The sequence below is a fragment of the Doryrhamphus excisus genome, linkage group LG6 (genome assembly GCF_037039965.1).
Source record: "Doryrhamphus excisus strain RoL-2023G ecotype Guam linkage group LG6, RoL_Dexc_Guam_v1.1, whole genome shotgun sequence".
Taxonomy (NCBI): domain Eukaryota; kingdom Metazoa; phylum Chordata; class Actinopteri; order Syngnathiformes; family Syngnathidae; genus Doryrhamphus; species Doryrhamphus excisus.
In genome coordinates, this window is record NC_136362.1 from 465,100 (window position 1) to 481,997 (window position 16,898).

Sequence of the window (16,898 nt, forward strand, 5' to 3'; positions counted from 1 at the left end):
TGCATGTTGAACACTTTTCAACAGGAAAGATATCTTTCAGATGTATCAATAAAACTGCTGAATCGCCCAACATGGGGCTCGAACCCACGACCATGAGATTAAGAGTCTCATGCTCTTCCGACTGAGCTAATCGGGCCTTTTGCTGCTCTAGATATCAGTTTTTATTGATGTGGCCATCCTGATGTTTGATCAATTCCACAGCTGACCTAGTTTCTCATGGAACAGAAGGAGTGAGACCTGGAGGGTCAGGATGGCCGAGCGGTCGAAGGCGCTGCATTCAGGTTGCAGTCTCTAATGAGGCGTGGGTTCAAATCCCACTTCTGACAGTGCGGGGACACAAGTCTTTCTAGTTCCAGTTAAAAGCCCGGCTCCTCATGTATTTTCCATAAAGTACCAAGGTGTTGTCCTGTTGTCCTGGTATTTTGAGGGCAAAATGAGGCGTTTGCAAGTGGACCTCAGACCTTGTCACCTGAACAGGGACTTGAATCCCGGACACTCAGATCAAAAGTTTCATGTTCGGGACCAAATGGTCCTTTGAGCCGAATATCTTCCCAGTGACCTGCAAGATCCAGAAGGAGGCAGGGATGTTCTGTGCCTCCATTGTCGAGGCGGCTGCGGCCCTAAGGTGGATGCCATTGGTGAGGGATGCCGTCAAGCTGAAGGAGTTCTATTGGGCCTTTTTGGCTCATGGGACTTCAGCTGACAGGAACCGACAAGCCAAGCGGTCCGCGGCTTTGGCATTCGCTGAGGCAATAACTCTGACATGGGAGGAGTTTGGAGAAGCCATGGAGAAGGACTTCCGGACGGCTTCGAAGAGATTCTGGACCACCATCCGGCATCTCAGGAAAGGAAAGCAGTACACAGTGAAGACGCCGTCAAACGCTTGGCTGTACTCATTTGCCCCAACACAACAAGACCTTCGATAGCTCAGTTGGAAGCGCGGAGGACTGTAGAGGTTCAAGTTGGCATCCTTAGGTAGCTGGTTCAAGTCCCGCTCGAAGGACAAGCTGTTTCTTACGTTATGTCTGCCAGGAAAGAATGGCAATACCGTCTTGTCTGAAGGACTTCCGCTTCCCTGTCAATGGAGTTGGACTTGAGTCTTTGTCACGCAGTCTGGAATTGGCAAATGGAGTCATTCTGATTGAGTGATCATTTGAGTGTCTATTTGAATACGTTTCATCTCAACTCCTGTTGGAAAAGGACAGCCATTTCCGTGAGAGCACAAGACCCCTGGATTGTACCCGAAAATACTTAGCGCTCATAAAAGAGTAAAGTTGTTGTCCTGGTTTGCAAAGCCTCCATTGTTACGCCAGAAGGTGCCAGTCACATCCAAAACAAAGGGTTCCATGGTGTAATTGTTAGCACTCTGGACTCTGAATCCTGTGGTCCAAGTTCAAGTCTTGGTGGAACCTACTTGCCCTGCAGCAATTGAGTGTTTGGACTGAGTCTTCCTGTAAGAGTATGATGACTTATTGACTTACTCTACAAATCAGTGGTAACCGTGGATCAGGATGAGGTCCCCAAACGACGCCAATGTCTGTGACAGCTGATGTTAAGGATCAGCTGATCAGAAGATACTTGGTTTGTGTGCGGGGCCACAAGCCTTTCCAGTTCCAGTTAAAAGCCAGGCTCCTCATGTAGTTTCCATAGAGTACCAAGGGATTGTCCTGTTGCCCTTGTATTTTGAGGGCAAAAAGGAGGCGTTTGCAAGTGGACCTCAGACCTGGTCACCTGAACAGGGACTTGAATCCCGGACACTCAGATCAAACGTTTCATGTTCAGGTGACCGGCTCACCCTTTGTCTTGTCTGACCACGAACTCTTTTTGTCCAGAAGATATTTGGATTGTCCATGTGGGTAGTTTAAGACCTCAGTTCATCTTGGGGGTGGACATTTCGGGGCCTCTTCATCTCTGCAAGGCTTCGGTGGAATGGTTGGGGTCACCTTGATGCGCTACTTGGGAACAATAAATCACGTACTGGGCTTCTTCACTATTCCATGATAAGAGACTAATCTAGAGAACGCGGCCAGGATTAGGTTTGGGGTATTTGTCTGACGCTGAGGGATAGATCCTGGACTCATTTCCGATCCCACATCTCTTTTACAAAATACAAAGGATTCCTTGGAGAATGCGGGTATCGACTCTGCTACTTCTCGCATGCTAAGCAAGCACTTTACCATTTGAGGTAATTCCCCAGGTTTGGGGTACTTGTCGGATGCTAAGGGGTAGATCCAATCCCAACATCTCTTCTACAAAAGGCAAAGAACTCCTTGAAGATTGCGGGCATTGATCCCACAACAAGACAAGACAAGGTGCTAGAGGGGAGAATGCAGTTAGGACTGGGTTTAGGGTGATACCTATGGCTGTGTTTGGCCTAGATATCGGGATTGGGGCCCGGATTAGTATTCGCTACGTGGGAACATTTCATCAAAAAAACAAAGGAGGTTATGGAGAATGCGGGCATTGATCCCGCTACCTCTCACATGCTAAGCGAGCGCTCTACCATTTGAGCTAATTCCCCTGCTGATGCAGAGTTGGCAGAGAAGGTCCAGTCTCAGAACTATTTTGGTTCCTTTGCTGGAGTACGTCAAAGCGACACAGTCTCTGCCTTTCGGAGTGCAGCCATGATGCAGTCCCTGGTTGTCTAGTGGCTGGGACTTGGTGCTCTCACCACCGCGGCTGTTGTTCGATTCCCGGTCAGGGAACTGACATTTGGTTAGGTTTTGAGTGGAGATAGGATTTGTCTTGGTCCTCGGTCGAACGGTTCGGGTCATCTTTCAGCGCTATCTGTGAACTGCTGTCACTGCACATAAAAACATGGGGACATGGGGACATTCCAACCCAAGATGAGAACACACTGGACCAGGTACACAGCAACATACGTGGCACAGACACAGCTTCACCCTGCCCCCACTTTTACCCACGACTGAAAAAGCAGAACACCACCTCAGAAGCTGAAATACTCACTTAGGAGAAAGTTAGACTGAAGTTCTAAAGGTCCCTGGTTCAAGCCCGGTTTTCAGAACAATCCCTATTTATGTTGCGACTTGGCAAATAGTTTGAAAAGGCTTATTGGCTGGCTGAAAGGACCTTAACTTCATTCTTCAAAAGGCCAGACATCCAGCCATCCAGACAAGGTTAGAGGAGGCTACAAGCCTATTTACAAACCATTGACTCCAAGGGCACAAGTTGAGTCCACCGAGATATCAAAGTGACCCCGAGGGTGACTAAGGTGTTTCTTTCAAGCCGCGATTGTGATGTCTTGTTTTGTTGAAGAAAAGCCCATAATTTCTGGAACAAGTTTCCCTACAAAGGAGACATCTTTGTCTATTTGGACAATTGTCAATCTGCCCCCACTTTGGACACATCGTCGTGTTTCATTGTTTGGCAACTGCTTTGTGACTTCACCAGTCCCCTTAAAAGCCCCTTCCTACGGGTTTCCATAGTGTAGTGGTTATCACGTTTGCCTAACACGCAAAAGGTCCCCAGTTCGAAACTGGGTGGAAACATGGCCTTTGAAGTCCTTCTTTTACAAAAAAAAGTCAAGGTGACGAATAGGATCAAGGACATGTGCTTGATCTCTGAAGGGACTTGAACACTCAGATTTAAAGTCTGATGCCCTACGAAGTGAGTCCCCAGGCCTTTGGTCAAAAGACTTGTTTTTATGTATTTGGAATGAAATGTTTTCTGCATGTTGAACACTTTTCAACAGGAAAGATATCTTTCAGATGTATCAATAAAACTGCTGAATCGCCCAACATGGGGCTCGAACCCACGACCATGAGATTAAGAGTCTCATGCTCTTCCGACTGAGCTAATCGGGCCTTTTGCTGCTCTAGATATCAGTTTTTATTGATGTGGCCATCCTGATGTTTGATCAATTCCACAGCTGACCTAGTTTCTCATGGAACAGAAGGAGTGAGACCTGGAGGGTCAGGATGGCCGAGCGGTCGAAGGCGCTGCATTCAGGTTGCAGTCTCTAATGAGGCGTGGGTTCAAATCCCACTTCTGACAGTGCGGGGACACAAGTCTTTCTAGTTCCAGTTAAAAGCCCGGCTCCTCATGTATTTTCCATAAAGTACCAAGGTGTTGTCCTGTTGTCCTGGTATTTTGAGGGCAAAATGAGGCGTTTGCAAGTGGACCTCAGACCTTGTCACCTGAACAGGGACTTGAATCCCGGACACTCAGATCAAAAGTTTCATGTTCGGGACCAAATGGTCCTTTGAGCCGAATATCTTCCCAGTGACCTGCAAGATCCAGAAGGAGGCAGGGATGTTCTGTGCCTCCATTGTCGAGGCGGCTGCGGCCCTAAGGTGGATGCCATTGGTGAGGGATGCCGTCAAGCTGAAGGAGTTCTATTGGGCCTTTTTGGCTCATGGGACTTCAGCTGACAGGAACCGACAAGCCAAGCGGTCCGCGGCTTTGGCATTCGCTGAGGCAATAACTCTGACATGGGAGGAGTTTGGAGAAGCCATGGAGAAGGACTTCCGGACGGCTTCGAAGAGATTCTGGACCACCATCCGGCATCTCAGGAAAGGAAAGCAGTACACAGTGAAGACGCCGTCAAACGCTTGGCTGTACTCATTTGCCCCAACACAACAAGACCTTCGATAGCTCAGTTGGAAGCGCGGAGGACTGTAGAGGTTCAAGTTGGCATCCTTAGGTAGCTGGTTCAAGTCCGGCTCGAAGGACAAGCTGTTTCTTACGTTATGTCTGCCAGGAAAGAATGGCAATACCGTCTTGTCTGAAGGACTTCCGCTTCCCTGTTAATGGAGTTGGACTTGAGTCTTTGTCACGCAGTCTGGAATTGGCAAACGGAGTCATTCTGATTGAGTGATCATTTGAGTGTCTATTTGAATACGTTTCATCTCAACTCCTGTTGGAAAAGGACAGCCATTTCCGTGAGAGCACAAGACCCCTGGATTGTACCCGAAAATACTTAGCGCTCATCAAAGAGTAAAGTTGTTGTCCTGGTTTGCAAAGCCTCCATTGTTACGCCAGAAGGTGCCAGTCACATCCAAAACAAAGGGTTCCATGGTGTAATTGTTAGCACTCTGGACTCTGAATCCAGTGGTCCAAGTTCAAGTCTTGGTGGAACCTACTTGCCCTGCAGCAATTGAGTGTTTGGACTGAGTCTTCCTGTAAGAGTATGATGACTTATTGACTTACTCTACAAATCAGTGGTAACCGTGGATGAGGATGAGGTCCCCAAACGACGCCAATGTCTGTGACAGCTGATGTTAAGGATCAGCTGATCAGAAGATACTTGGTTTGTGTGCGGGGCCACAAGCCTTTCCAGTTTCCATAGAGTACCAAGGGATTGTCCTGTTGCCCTCGTATTTTGAGGGCAAAAAGGAGGCGTTTGCAAGTGGACCTCAGACCTGGTCACCTGAACAGGGACTTGAATCCCGGACACTCAAATCAAACGTTTCATGTTCAGGTGACCGGCTCAACCTTTGTCTTGTCTGACCACGAACTCACCACCGCGGCTGTTGTTCGATTCCCGGTCAGGGAACTGACATTTGGTTAGGTTTTGAGTGGAGATAGGATTTGTCTTGGTCCTCGGTCGAACGGTTCGGGTCATCTTTCAGCGCTATCTGTGAACTGCTGTCACTGCACATAAAAACATGGGGACATGGGGACATTCCAACCCAAGATGAGAACACACTGGACCAGGTACACAGCAACATACGTGGCACAGACACAGCTTCACCCTGCCCCCACTTTTACCCACGACTGAAAAAGCAGAACACCACCTCAGAAGCTGAAATACTCACTTAGGAGAAAGTTAGACTGAAGTTCTAAAGGTCCCTGGTTCAAGCCCGGTTTTCAGAACAATCCCTATTTATGTTGCGACTTGGCAAATAGTTTGAAAAGGCTTATTGGCTGGCTGAAAGGACCTTAACTTCATTCTTCAAAAGGCCAGACATCCAGCCATCCAGACAAGGTTAGAGGAGGCTACAAGCCTATTTACAAACCATTGACTCCAAGGGCACAAGTTGAGTCCACCGAGATATCAAAGTGACCCCGAGGGTGACTAAGGTGTTTCTTTCAAGCCGCGATTGTGATGTCTTGTTTTGTTGAAGAAAAGCCCATAATTTCTGGAACAAGTTTCCCTACAAAGGAGACATCTTTGTCTATTTGGACAATTGTCAATCTGCCCCCACTTTGGACACATCGTCGTGTTTCATTGTTTGGCAACTGCTTTGTGACTTCACCAGTCCCCTTAAAAGCCCCTTCCTACGGGTTTCCATAGTGTAGTGGTTATCACGTTTGCCTAACACGCAAAAGGTCCCCAGTTCGAAACTGGGTGGAAACATGGCCTTTGAAGTCCTTCTTTCACAAAAAAAAGTCAAGGTGACGAATAGGATCAAGGACATGTGCTTGATCTCTGAAGGGACTTGAACACTCAGATTTAAAGTCTGATGCCCTACGAAGTGAGTCCCCAGGCCTTTGGTCAAAAGACTTGTTTTTATGTATTTGGAATGAAATGTTTTCTGCATGTTGAACACTTTTCAACAGGAAAGATATCTTTCAGATGTATCAATAAAACTGCTGAATCGCCCAACATGGGGCTCGAACCCACGACCATGAGATTAAGAGTCTCATGCTCTTCCGACTGAGCTAATCGGGCCTTTTGCTGCTCTAGATATCAGTTTTTATTGATGTGGCCATCCTGATGGTTGATCAATTCCACAGCTGACCTAGTTTCTCATGGAACAGAAGGAGTGAGACCTGGAGGGTCAGGATGGCCGAGCGGTCGAAGGCGCTGCATTCAGGTTGCAGTCTCTAATGAGGCGTGGGTTCAAATCCCACTTCTGACAGTGCGGGGACACAAGTCTTTCTAGTTCCAGTTAAAAGCCCGGCTCCTCATGTATTTTCCATAAAGTACCAAGGTGTTGTCCTGTTGTCCTGGTATTTTGAGGGCAAAATGAGGCGTTTGCAAGTGGACCTCAGACCTTGTCACCTGAACAGGGACTTGAATCCCGGACACTCAGATCAAAAGTTTCATGTTCGGGACCAAATGGTCCTTTGAGGCGAATATCTTCCCAGTGACCTGCAAGATCCAGAAGGAGGCAGGGATGTTCTGTGCCTCCATTGTCGAGGCGGCTGCGGCCCTAAGGTGGATGCCATTGGTGAGGGATGCCGTCAAGCTGAAGGAGTTCTATTGGGCCTTTTTGGCTCATGGGACTTCAGCTGACAGGAACCGACAAGCCAAGCGGTCCGCGGCTTTGGCATTCGCTGAGGCAATAACTCTGACATGGGAGGAGTTTGGAGAAGCCATGGAGAAGGATTTCCGGACGGCTTCGAAGAGATTCTGGACCACCATCCGGCATCTCAGGAAAGGAAAGCAGTACACAGTGAAGACGCCGTCAAACGCTTGGCTGTACTCATTTGCCCCAACACAACAAGACCTTCGATAGCTCAGTTGGAAGCGCGGAGGACTGTAGAGGTTCAAGTTGGCATCCTTAGGTAGCTGGTTCAAGTCCGGCTCGAAGGACAAGCTGTTTCTTACGTTATGTCTGCCAGGAAAGAATGGCAATACCGTCTTGTCTGAAGGACTTCCGCTTCCCTGTCAATGGAGTTGGACTTGAGTCTTTGTCACGCAGTCTGGAATTGGCAAACGGAGTCATTCTGATTGAGTGATCATTTGAGTGTCTATTTGAATACGTTTCATCTCAACTCCTGTTGGAAAAGGACAGCCATTTCCGTGAGAGCACAAGACCCCTGGATTGTACCCAAAAATACTTAGCGCTCATCAAAGAGTAAAGTTGTTGTCCTGGTTTGCAAAGCCTCCATTGTTACGCCAGAAGGTGCCAGCCACATCCAAAACAAAGGGTTCCATGGTGTAATTGTTAGCACTCTGGACTCTGAATCCAGTGGTCCAAGTTCAAGTCTTGGTGGAACCTACTTGCCCTGCAGCAATTGAGTGTTTGGACTGAGTCTTCCTGTAAGAGTATGATGACTTATTGACTTACTCTACAAATCAGTGGTAACCGTGGATCAGGATGAGGTCCCCAAACGACGCCAATGTCTGTGACAGCTGATGTTAAGGATCAGCTGATCAGAAGATACTTGGTTTGTGTGCGGGGCCACAAGCCTTTCCAGTTTCCATAGAGTACCAAGGGATTGTCCTGTTGCCCTCGTATTTTGAGGGCAAAAAGGAGGCGTTTGCAAGTGGACCTCAGACCTGGTCACCTGAACAGGGACTTGAATCCCGGACACTCAAATCAAACGTTTCATGTTCAGGTGACCGGCTCAACCTTTGTCTTGTCTGACCACGAACTCACCACCGCGGCTGTTGTTCGATTCCCGGTCAGGGAACTGACATTTGGTTAGGTTTTGAGTGGAGATAGGATTTGTCTTGGTCCTCGGTCGAACGGTTCGGGTCATCTTTCAGCGCTATCTGTGAACTGCTGTCACTGCACATAAAAACATGGGGACATGGGGACATTCCAACCCAAGATGAGAACACACTGGACCAGGTACACAGCAACATACGTGGCACAGACACAGCTTCACCCTGCCCCCACTTTTACCCACGACTGAAAAAGCAGAACACCACCTCAGAAGCTGAAATACTCACTTAGGAGAAAGTTAGACTGAAGTTCTAAAGGTCCCTGGTTCAAGCCCGGTTTTCAGAACAATCCCTATTTATGTTGCGACTTGGCAAATAGTTTGAAAAGGCTTATTGGCTGGCTGAAAGGACCTTAACTTCATTCTTCAAAAGGCCAGACATCCAGCCATCCAGACAAGGTTAGAGGAGGCTACAAGCCTATTTACAAACCATTGACTCCAAGGGCACAAGTTGAGTCCACCGAGATATCAAAGTGACCCCGAGGGTGACTAAGGTGTTTCTTTCAAGCCGCGATTGTGATGTCTTGTTTTGTTGAAGAAAAGCCCATAATTTCTGGAACAAGTTTCCCTACAAAGGAGACATCTTTGTCTATTTGGACAATTGTCAATCTGCCCCCACTTTGGACACATCGTCGTGTTTCATTGTTTGGCAACTGCTTTGTGACTTCACCAGTCCCCTTAAAAGCCCCTTCCTACGGGTTTCCATAGTGTAGTGGTTATCATGTTTGCCTAACACGCAAAAGGTCCCCAGTTCGAAACTGGGTGGAAACATGGCCTTTGAAGTCCTTCTTTCACAAAAAAAAGTCAAGGTGACGAATAGGATCAAGGACATGTGCTTGATCTCTGAAGGGACTTGAACACTCAGATTTAAAGTCTGATGCCCTACGAAGTGAGTCCCCAGGCCTTTGGTCAAAAGACTTGTTTTTATGTATTTGGAATGAAATGTTTTCTGCATGTTGAACACTTTTCAACAGGAAAGATATCTTTCAGATGTATCAATAAAACTGCTGAATCGCCCAACATGGGGCTCGAACCCACGACCATGAGATTAAGAGTCTCATGCTCTTCCGACTGAGTTAATCGGGCCTTTTGCTGCTCTAGATATCAGTTTTTATTGATGTGGCCATCCTGATGGTTGATCAATTCCACAGCTGACCTAGTTTCTCATGGAACAGAAGGAGTGAGACCTGGAGGGTCAGGATGGCCGAGCGGTCGAAGGCGCTGCATTCAGGTTGCAGTCTCTAATGAGGCGTGGGTTCAAATCCCACTTCTGACAGTGCGGGGACACAAGTCTTTCTAGTTCCAGTTAAAAGCCCGGCTCCTCATGTATTTTCCATAAAGTACCAAGGTGTTGTCCTGTTGTCCTGGTATTTTGAGGGCAAAATGAGGCGTTTGCAAGTGGACCTCAGACCTTGTCACCTGAACAGGGACTTGAATCCCGGACACTCAGATCAAAAGTTTCATGTTCGGGACCAAATGGTCCTTTGAGCCGAATATCTTCCCAGTGACCTGCAAGATCCAGAAGGAGGCAGGGATGTTCTGTGCCTCCATTGTCGAGGCGGCTGCGGCCCTAAGGTGGATGCCATTGGTGAGGGATGCCGTCAAGCTGAAGGAGTTCTATTGGGCCTTTTTGGCTCATGGGACTTCAGCTGACAGGAACCGACAAGCCAAGCGGTCCGCGGCTTTGGCATTCGCTGAGGCAATAACTCTGACATGGGAGGAGTTTGGAGAAGCCATGGAGAAGGATTTCCGGACGGCTTCGAAGAGATTCTGGACCACCATCCGGCATCTCAGGAAAGGAAAGCAGTACACAGTGAAGACGCCGTCAAACGCTTGGCTGTACTCATTTGCCCCAACACAACAAGACCTTCGATAGCTCAGTTGGAAGCGCGGAGGACTGTAGAGGTTCAAGTTGGCATCCTTAGGTAGCTGGTTCAAGTCCGGCTCGAAGGACAAGCTGTTTCTTACGTTATGTCTGCCAGGAAAGAATGGCAATACCGTCTTGTCTGAAGGACTTCCGCTTCCCTGTCAATGGAGTTGGACTTGAGTCTTTGTCACGCAGTCTGGAATTGGCAAACGGAGTCATTCTGATTGAGTGATCATTTGAGTGTCTATTTGAATACGTTTCATCTCAACTCCTGTTGGAAAAGGACAGCCATTTCCGTGAGAGCACAAGACCCCTGGATTGTACCCAAAAATACTTAGCGCTCATCAAAGAGTAAAGTTGTTGTCCTGGTTTGCAAAGCCTCCATTGTTACGCCAGAAGGTGCCAGCCACATCCAAAACAAAGGGTTCCATGGTGTAATTGTTAGCACTCTGGACTCTGAATCCAGTGGTCCAAGTTCAAGTCTTGGTGGAACCTACTTGCCCTGCAGCAATTGAGTGTTTGGACTGAGTCTTCCTGTAAGAGTATGATGACTTATTGACTTACTCTACAAATCAGTGGTAACCGTGGATCAGGATGAGGTCCCCAAACGACGCCAATGTCTGTGACAGCTGATGTTAAGGATCAGCTGATCAGAAGATACTTGGTTTGTGTGCGGGGCCACAAGCCTTTCCAGTTCCAGTTAAAAGTCAGGCTCCTCATGTAGTTTCCATAGAGTACCAAGGGATTGTCCTGTTGCCCTCGTATTTTGAGGGCAAAAAGGAGGCGTTTGCAAGTGGACCTCAGACCTGGTCACCTGAACAGGGACTTGAATCCCGGACACTCAGATCAAAAGTTTCATGTTCAGGTGACTGGTTCAACCTTTCTCTTGTCTGACGACAAACTCTTTTTGTCCAGAAGATATTTGGATTGTCCATGTGGGTAGTTTAAGACCTCAGTCCATCTTGGGGGTGGACATTTCGGGACCGGGGCCTCTTCATCACTGCAAGGACAAGTACAGTATGCCAGAAGATTTTGTCTTCATTGAGTTGTCTTTATTTATCAAGGGCCTGGATACCTCAGTTGGTAGAGCATCAGACTTTTAATCTGAGGGTCCAGGTTTCAAGTCCCTGTTCAGGCGGTGAGGAGAAGTATTAAATGTGAAACTTTTATCCTCCTCCTGTGGTCAAGTCCAAAATGCCACAAGACTTCTGCTGCCTCATCCTCAACACCGAGAAGGCCAAAGAGAAGCGACACAGTCTCTGCCTTTCTGAGTGCAGACCAAAAGCGGTCCCTGGTGGTCTAGTGACTAGGATTCGGTGCTCTCACCGCTGTGGTCCGGGTTCGATTTACGTTCAGGGAATTGACATTTGGATAGGTTTTGACTGGAGGTAGGATTTGTCTTCGGCCTCGGTGGAATGGTTGGGGTCACCTTGATGCGCTACTTGAGAACAATAAATCACATACTGGGCTTCTTCACTATTCCATGATAAGAGACTAATCTAGAGAACGCGGCCAGGATTAGGTTTGGGGTATTTGTCTGACGCTGAGGGATAGATCCTGGACTCATTTCCGATCCCACATCTCTTTTACAAAATACAAAGGATTCCTTGGAGAATGCGGGTATCGACTCTGCTACTTCTCGCATGCTAAGCAAGCACTTTACCAGTTGAGGTAATTCCCCTAGTTTGGGGTATTTGTCGGATGCTAAGGGGTGATCCAATCCCAACATCTCTTCTACAAAGGGCAAAGAACTCCTTGGAGACTGTGGGCATTGATCCCACAACAAGACAAGACAAGGTGCTAGAGGGGAGAATGCAGTTAGGACTGGGTTTAGGTTAGGACTGGGTTTAGCGGTCCGCGGCTTTGGCATTCGCTGAGGCAAAAACTCTGACATGGGAGGAGTTTGGAGAAGCCATGGAGAAGGACTTCCGGACGGCTTCGAAGAGATTCTGGACCACCATCCGGCGTCTCAGGAAAGGAAACCAGTACACAGTGAAGACGCTGTCAAACGCTTGACTGTACTCATTCGCCCTAAAACAACAAGACCTTCGATAGCTCAGTTGGAAGAGCGGAGGACTGTAGTGGTTCAAGCTGGCATCCTTAGGTCGCTGGCTCGAAGGACAAGCTGTTTCTTATGCTATGTCTGCCAGGAAAGAATGGCAATACCGTCTTGTCTGAAGGACCTCCGTCTCCCTGTCAATGGAGTTGGACTTGAGTCTTTGTCACGCAGTCTGAAATTGGCAAACGGAGTAATTCTGATTCTAATCCTGATTCTCAGTAATTCTGAGTGATCATTTGAGTGTCTATTTGAATACGTTTCATCTCAACTCCTGTTGGAAAAGGACAGCCATTTCCATGAGAGCACAAGACCCCTGGATTAGACCCGAAAATACTTTGCGCTCATCAGAGAGTAAAGTTGTTGTCCTGGTTTGCAAAGCCTCCATTGTTACGCCAGAAGGTGCCAGTCACATCCAAAACAAAGGGTTCCATGGTGTAATGGTTAGCACTCTGGACTCTGAATCCAGTTTAGGGTGATACCTATGGCTGTATTTGGCCTAGATATCGGGATTGGGGCCCGGATTAGTACTCGCTACTCGGGAACATTTCATCAAAAAAACAAAGGAGTTTATGGAGAATGCAGGCATTGATCCATCTACCTCTCACATGCTAAGCGAGCGCTCTACCATTTGAGCTAATTCCCCTGCTGATGCAGTGTTGGCAGAGAAGGTCCAGTCTCAGAACTATTTTCCTTTGCTGGAGTACGTCAAAGCGACACAGTCTCTGCCTTTCAGAGTGCAGCCGTAATGCAGTCCCTGGTTGTCTAGTGGCTGGGACTTGGTGCTCTCACCACCACGGCCGTTGTTCGATTCCCGGTCAGGGAGCTGACAATTGGTTAGGTTTTGACTGGAGATAGGATTTGTCTTGGTCCTCGGTCGAACGGTTCGGGTCACCTTTCAGCGCTGTCTGTGAACTGCTGTCACTGCACATAAGAACAATTTCAAGTCCGCCAATTGAATCCCGGTCTACCTGGTCAACGGACATGTAAACAGTGCAGGTACCCTCCTTTGTGCGGCTCCATTTCAGTGTCCTACGTTGTCAGCGAACCTCACAAGGTCACAGTTTTTTCCTGATCAGGGCACCGTTTTGGGTTGTGTGGATGAGTGGTCTAAAGCACCAGATTAAGTCTCCTTTCGCTCAGGAGCCACTGGTAGAAATCCCACAGCTGTCATTTTCCTGGTCAGGTCCATTATCCACGACTGGAATGATTTGGTAGCAAAGGACTGTCAGATTGTACAACACAGCTGAGCACTTGGAGAAGAAGATGAATAGAGGTCTTGTTCTCCCGGACTGGTTGTTGCAACCACAACCCTGCTCAAGGTTCAACGTGACATACAAAACAGGAACTCCCCGTCTGGGAATCGAACCGCGTAATCTTCCATGTGACAGGAGGAGATACTGGTCACTATACTAACAAGGACTGCTGCTGAGTTGATGTAGTGTCGATTGGCCAAAGCGGAATTCAGAACAGGCTTGTGGCCCATGACCGTTTTTATGGTAGCTGGAGACTTCAACCAGTGAAATCCTTCCCATTTTCTGTAGCTCTTATCCTCATCAACGGACTGTATTCCCCACCTGTTACCGGCAAGAGAGTCCTTTTTCAGTCGGGTCTAAAAGTGGGGGAAATGTGAAGCTGTGTCTGTGCCACCTACTATGTTGCTGTGTCCCTGGTCCAGTGTGTTCCCATCTTGGGTTGGAATGTCCCCGTGCTGGTAACGGGTGGGGAATACAGTACGTTGATGAGGATAAGCGGGATGGATTTCAGTGGTTAAAGTCTCCAGCTACTATGAAAACGGTCATGGGCCACGAGCCTGTTCTGAATTCCCCTTTGGCCAATCGACACCACATCAACTCAGCAGAAGTCCTTGTTAGTATAGTGGACAGTATCTCCGCCTGTCACGTGGAAGACCTGGGTTCGATTCCCCGATGGGGAGTTCGTCTTTTGTATGTCACGTTGGACCTTGAGTCGGGTTGCGGTTGCAACAACCAGTCCGGTTAAACAAACCCTTCTCATTAGAACAAAACCTCTGTTAATCTTCTTCTCAATGTGTTCAGGTGTCTTGTACAATCTGACTGTCTTTTGCTGTCAAATCATTCCCTGCGTGGATAATGGAGCTGACCAGGAAAATGCCAGCTGTGGGATTTCAACCAGAGCCTCCTGAGCGTAAGGAACCTTAATCTGGCGCCTTCGATCACTCATCCACCCAACCTAAAACGGTGCCCTGATTAGGAAAAAAAAACACTGTGACCTTGTGAGGTTCACTGACAACAGAGGACACTCAAAAGGAGCCGCACAAAGCAGGGTACTTGTACAGATGTCGGCAGCAGAGTGGTGCAGCGGTAATTTTGCTGGGCCCATAACCCAGAGGTCGATGGATCGAAACCATCCTCTGCTATGGCTGTGCTCTTTACATGTCCTTTGAAGAGCTTGCAGATGTATTGTCTTTGTTACTTAGCTGACCTGGTCCAGTAAAGAGTTCACACTTCCTTTACTGCTGTTCTCGATGCATTTATTGCTCTTGAGTGCATTCACACGCCATTGCGGGACAACAGAATCGGTGACAAAGGGCAGCCTTAGCGGAGGCCAACGTTTACCGGAAACAGGCTCGACTTACTACTGACAATGCGAACCAGACTCCTGCCCCGTTTGTACAAGGACCAGATAGCACGTAGTAGCGCGCCACCAATCCCCCCAAAGTACGCCACAAGGGACACGGTCGAATGCCTTTTCCAGATCCGCAAAGTACATGTAGACTGGTTGGGCAAACTCCCATGCACCCTCCAGCACCCTCGTGAGGGTGTCGAGCTGGTCCAGTGTTCCATGACCAGGACGAAAACCGCATTGGACCTCTTGTAACAGAGGTTCGACCAACGGTCGTACCCTTCTCTCCAGCACCCTGGAATAGACTTTCCCAGGGAGGCTGAGGAGTGTGATCCCCCTACAGTTGGAACACACCCTCCGGTCACCCTTCTTGAAAAGGGGGACCACCACCCCGGTCTGCCAATCCAAAGATACTGTTCCCGACTTCCACGCAATGTTGAAGAGACCTGCCAGCCAAGACAGTCCCTCAACATCCAGCAGTTCCAGCCGGGGGATGACCGGGATATTGAGTCCGAATGGGCCATATTCCGTGCCTCCATTGCTGAGGCGGCTGACCAGAGCTGCTGCCGCAAGGCGGTCGGTGCCAGTCGTGGCGGCAGGCCCCGAACCCGATGGTGGACACCAGAGGTCAGGGCCGCCGTCAAGCTGAAGAAGGAGTCCTATCCAGCATTGATGGCTTGTGGGACTCCGGAAGCAGCTGACAGGTACTGCCAGGCCAAACGGTTCGCGGCTTCGGCGGTTGTCTAGGCAAAAACTCGGGTGTGGAAGGAATTCGTGAGGCCATGGAGCACGACTTTCGGTCGGCCTCGAAGGGGTTCTGGCAAACCGTCCGGCGCCTCCGAAAAGGGAAGCAGTGCCCAGTCCACACTGTGTACAGTGGAGACGGGGCCTGCTGACCTCGACTGGGGATTTGTTTTGGTGAAGTAGGTGCAGACACATCTATTAAAAAATGAAAATACAAAATATACAGAATGCAGTATAAATATATGTACGCAGTCTGTTTTTTGTTTGTTATTCCGGAAGTGCAGTCTGATTGTTTTTCCCAAGAGTCCAAAGTGAGCGTTAATTTAACGCATATAGAGTGTCAAAGTGGCAGGGTGAGGCAGAGGTGGGGTGTGAACAGTGTCAGGGGGGGTTCCGGACCTTGTTGATGAGGCTGACAGCAGACGGGAAGAAACTGTTCTAGTGGCGTGAGGTTTTGGTCCTGATGGACCGCAGCCTCCTCTCAAAGAGACTGTGTCCGGGGTAAAAAAAAACAAAAAAACTAGCAAGACAGCCTCAAGGTCCAAAAGTGTTAAGGCAATCCCATAGTGTCCCCACATCATGCCATGGGTCTATTTGCCTTGAGACATGAGTAAATTAGCTTATATGCTAACATGCTAATGGTCATCATGTTAGCACCAAGCAAGAGAGTCCTTTTTCAGTCGGGTCTAAAAGTGGGGGCAATGTGAAGCTGTGTCTGTGCCACCTACTATGTTGCTGTGTCCCTGGTCCAGTGTGTTCCCATCTTGGGTTGGAATGTCCCCATGCTGGTAACGGTTGGGGAATACAGTACGTTGATGAGGATAAGCGGGATGGATTTCAGTGGTTAAAGTCTCCAGCTACCATGAAAACGGTCATGGGCCACGAGCCTGTTCTGAATTCCCCTTTGGCCAATCGACACCACATCAACTCTGCAGCAGTCCTCGTTAGTATAGTGGACAGTATCTCCGCCTGTCACGTGGAAGACCGGGGTTCGATTCCCCGACGGGGAGTTCCTCCTTTGTATGTCACAATGTCACGTTGGACCTTGAGTCGGGTTGCGGTTGCAACAACCAGTCCGGTTAAACAAACCCTTCTCATTAGAACAAAACCTCTCTTAATCTTCTTCTCAAGGTGTTCAGGTGTCTTGTACAATCTGACAGTCTTTTGCTGTCAAATCATTCCATGCGTGGATAATGGAGCTGACCAGGAAAATGCCAGCTGTGGGATTTCAACCAGAGCCTCCTGAGCGTAAGGAACCTTAATCTGGCG

The 16,898-nt window shown here is 48.5% G+C and overlaps 11 non-coding genes across 11 annotated transcripts; all 11 read left to right on the plus strand.

Moving 5' to 3' along the window:
* The first annotated feature begins 244 nt into the window (after positions 1–244).
* trnal-cag (transfer RNA leucine (anticodon CAG)) lies at positions 245–326 on the plus strand. Its single transcript has one exon. It is a non-coding gene; the product is annotated as a tRNA-Leu (tRNA).
* Positions 327–3,436: 3,110 nt separating this feature from the next.
* Positions 3,437–3,509, plus strand: trnav-aac (transfer RNA valine (anticodon AAC)). The gene has a single exon. It is a non-coding gene; the product is annotated as a tRNA-Val (tRNA).
* Positions 3,510–3,932: 423 nt separating this feature from the next.
* trnal-cag (transfer RNA leucine (anticodon CAG)) lies at positions 3,933–4,014 on the plus strand. The gene has a single exon. It is a non-coding gene; the product is annotated as a tRNA-Leu (tRNA).
* A 590-nt stretch (positions 4,015–4,604) lies between these two features.
* On the plus strand, positions 4,605–4,691 carry trnay-gua (transfer RNA tyrosine (anticodon GUA)). Its single transcript is given in 2 exon segments — positions 4,605–4,641; positions 4,656–4,691. It is a non-coding gene; the product is annotated as a tRNA-Tyr (tRNA).
* Positions 4,692–6,246: 1,555 nt separating this feature from the next.
* trnav-aac (transfer RNA valine (anticodon AAC)) lies at positions 6,247–6,319 on the plus strand. Its single transcript has one exon. It is a non-coding gene; the product is annotated as a tRNA-Val (tRNA).
* Positions 6,320–6,742: 423 nt separating this feature from the next.
* trnal-cag (transfer RNA leucine (anticodon CAG)) lies at positions 6,743–6,824 on the plus strand. Its single transcript has one exon. It is a non-coding gene; the product is annotated as a tRNA-Leu (tRNA).
* A 590-nt stretch (positions 6,825–7,414) lies between these two features.
* trnay-gua (transfer RNA tyrosine (anticodon GUA)) lies at positions 7,415–7,501 on the plus strand. The gene is given in 2 exon segments: positions 7,415–7,451; positions 7,466–7,501. It is a non-coding gene; the product is annotated as a tRNA-Tyr (tRNA).
* A 1,555-nt stretch (positions 7,502–9,056) lies between these two features.
* trnav-aac (transfer RNA valine (anticodon AAC)) lies at positions 9,057–9,129 on the plus strand. Its single transcript has one exon. It is a non-coding gene; the product is annotated as a tRNA-Val (tRNA).
* A 423-nt stretch (positions 9,130–9,552) lies between these two features.
* Positions 9,553–9,634, plus strand: trnal-cag (transfer RNA leucine (anticodon CAG)). The gene has a single exon. It is a non-coding gene; the product is annotated as a tRNA-Leu (tRNA).
* Positions 9,635–10,224: 590 nt separating this feature from the next.
* Positions 10,225–10,311, plus strand: trnay-gua (transfer RNA tyrosine (anticodon GUA)). The gene is given in 2 exon segments: positions 10,225–10,261; positions 10,276–10,311. It is a non-coding gene; the product is annotated as a tRNA-Tyr (tRNA).
* Positions 10,312–16,567: 6,256 nt separating this feature from the next.
* Positions 16,568–16,639, plus strand: trnad-guc (transfer RNA aspartic acid (anticodon GUC)). The gene has a single exon. It is a non-coding gene; the product is annotated as a tRNA-Asp (tRNA).
* Positions 16,640–16,898: the final 259 nt, after the last annotated feature.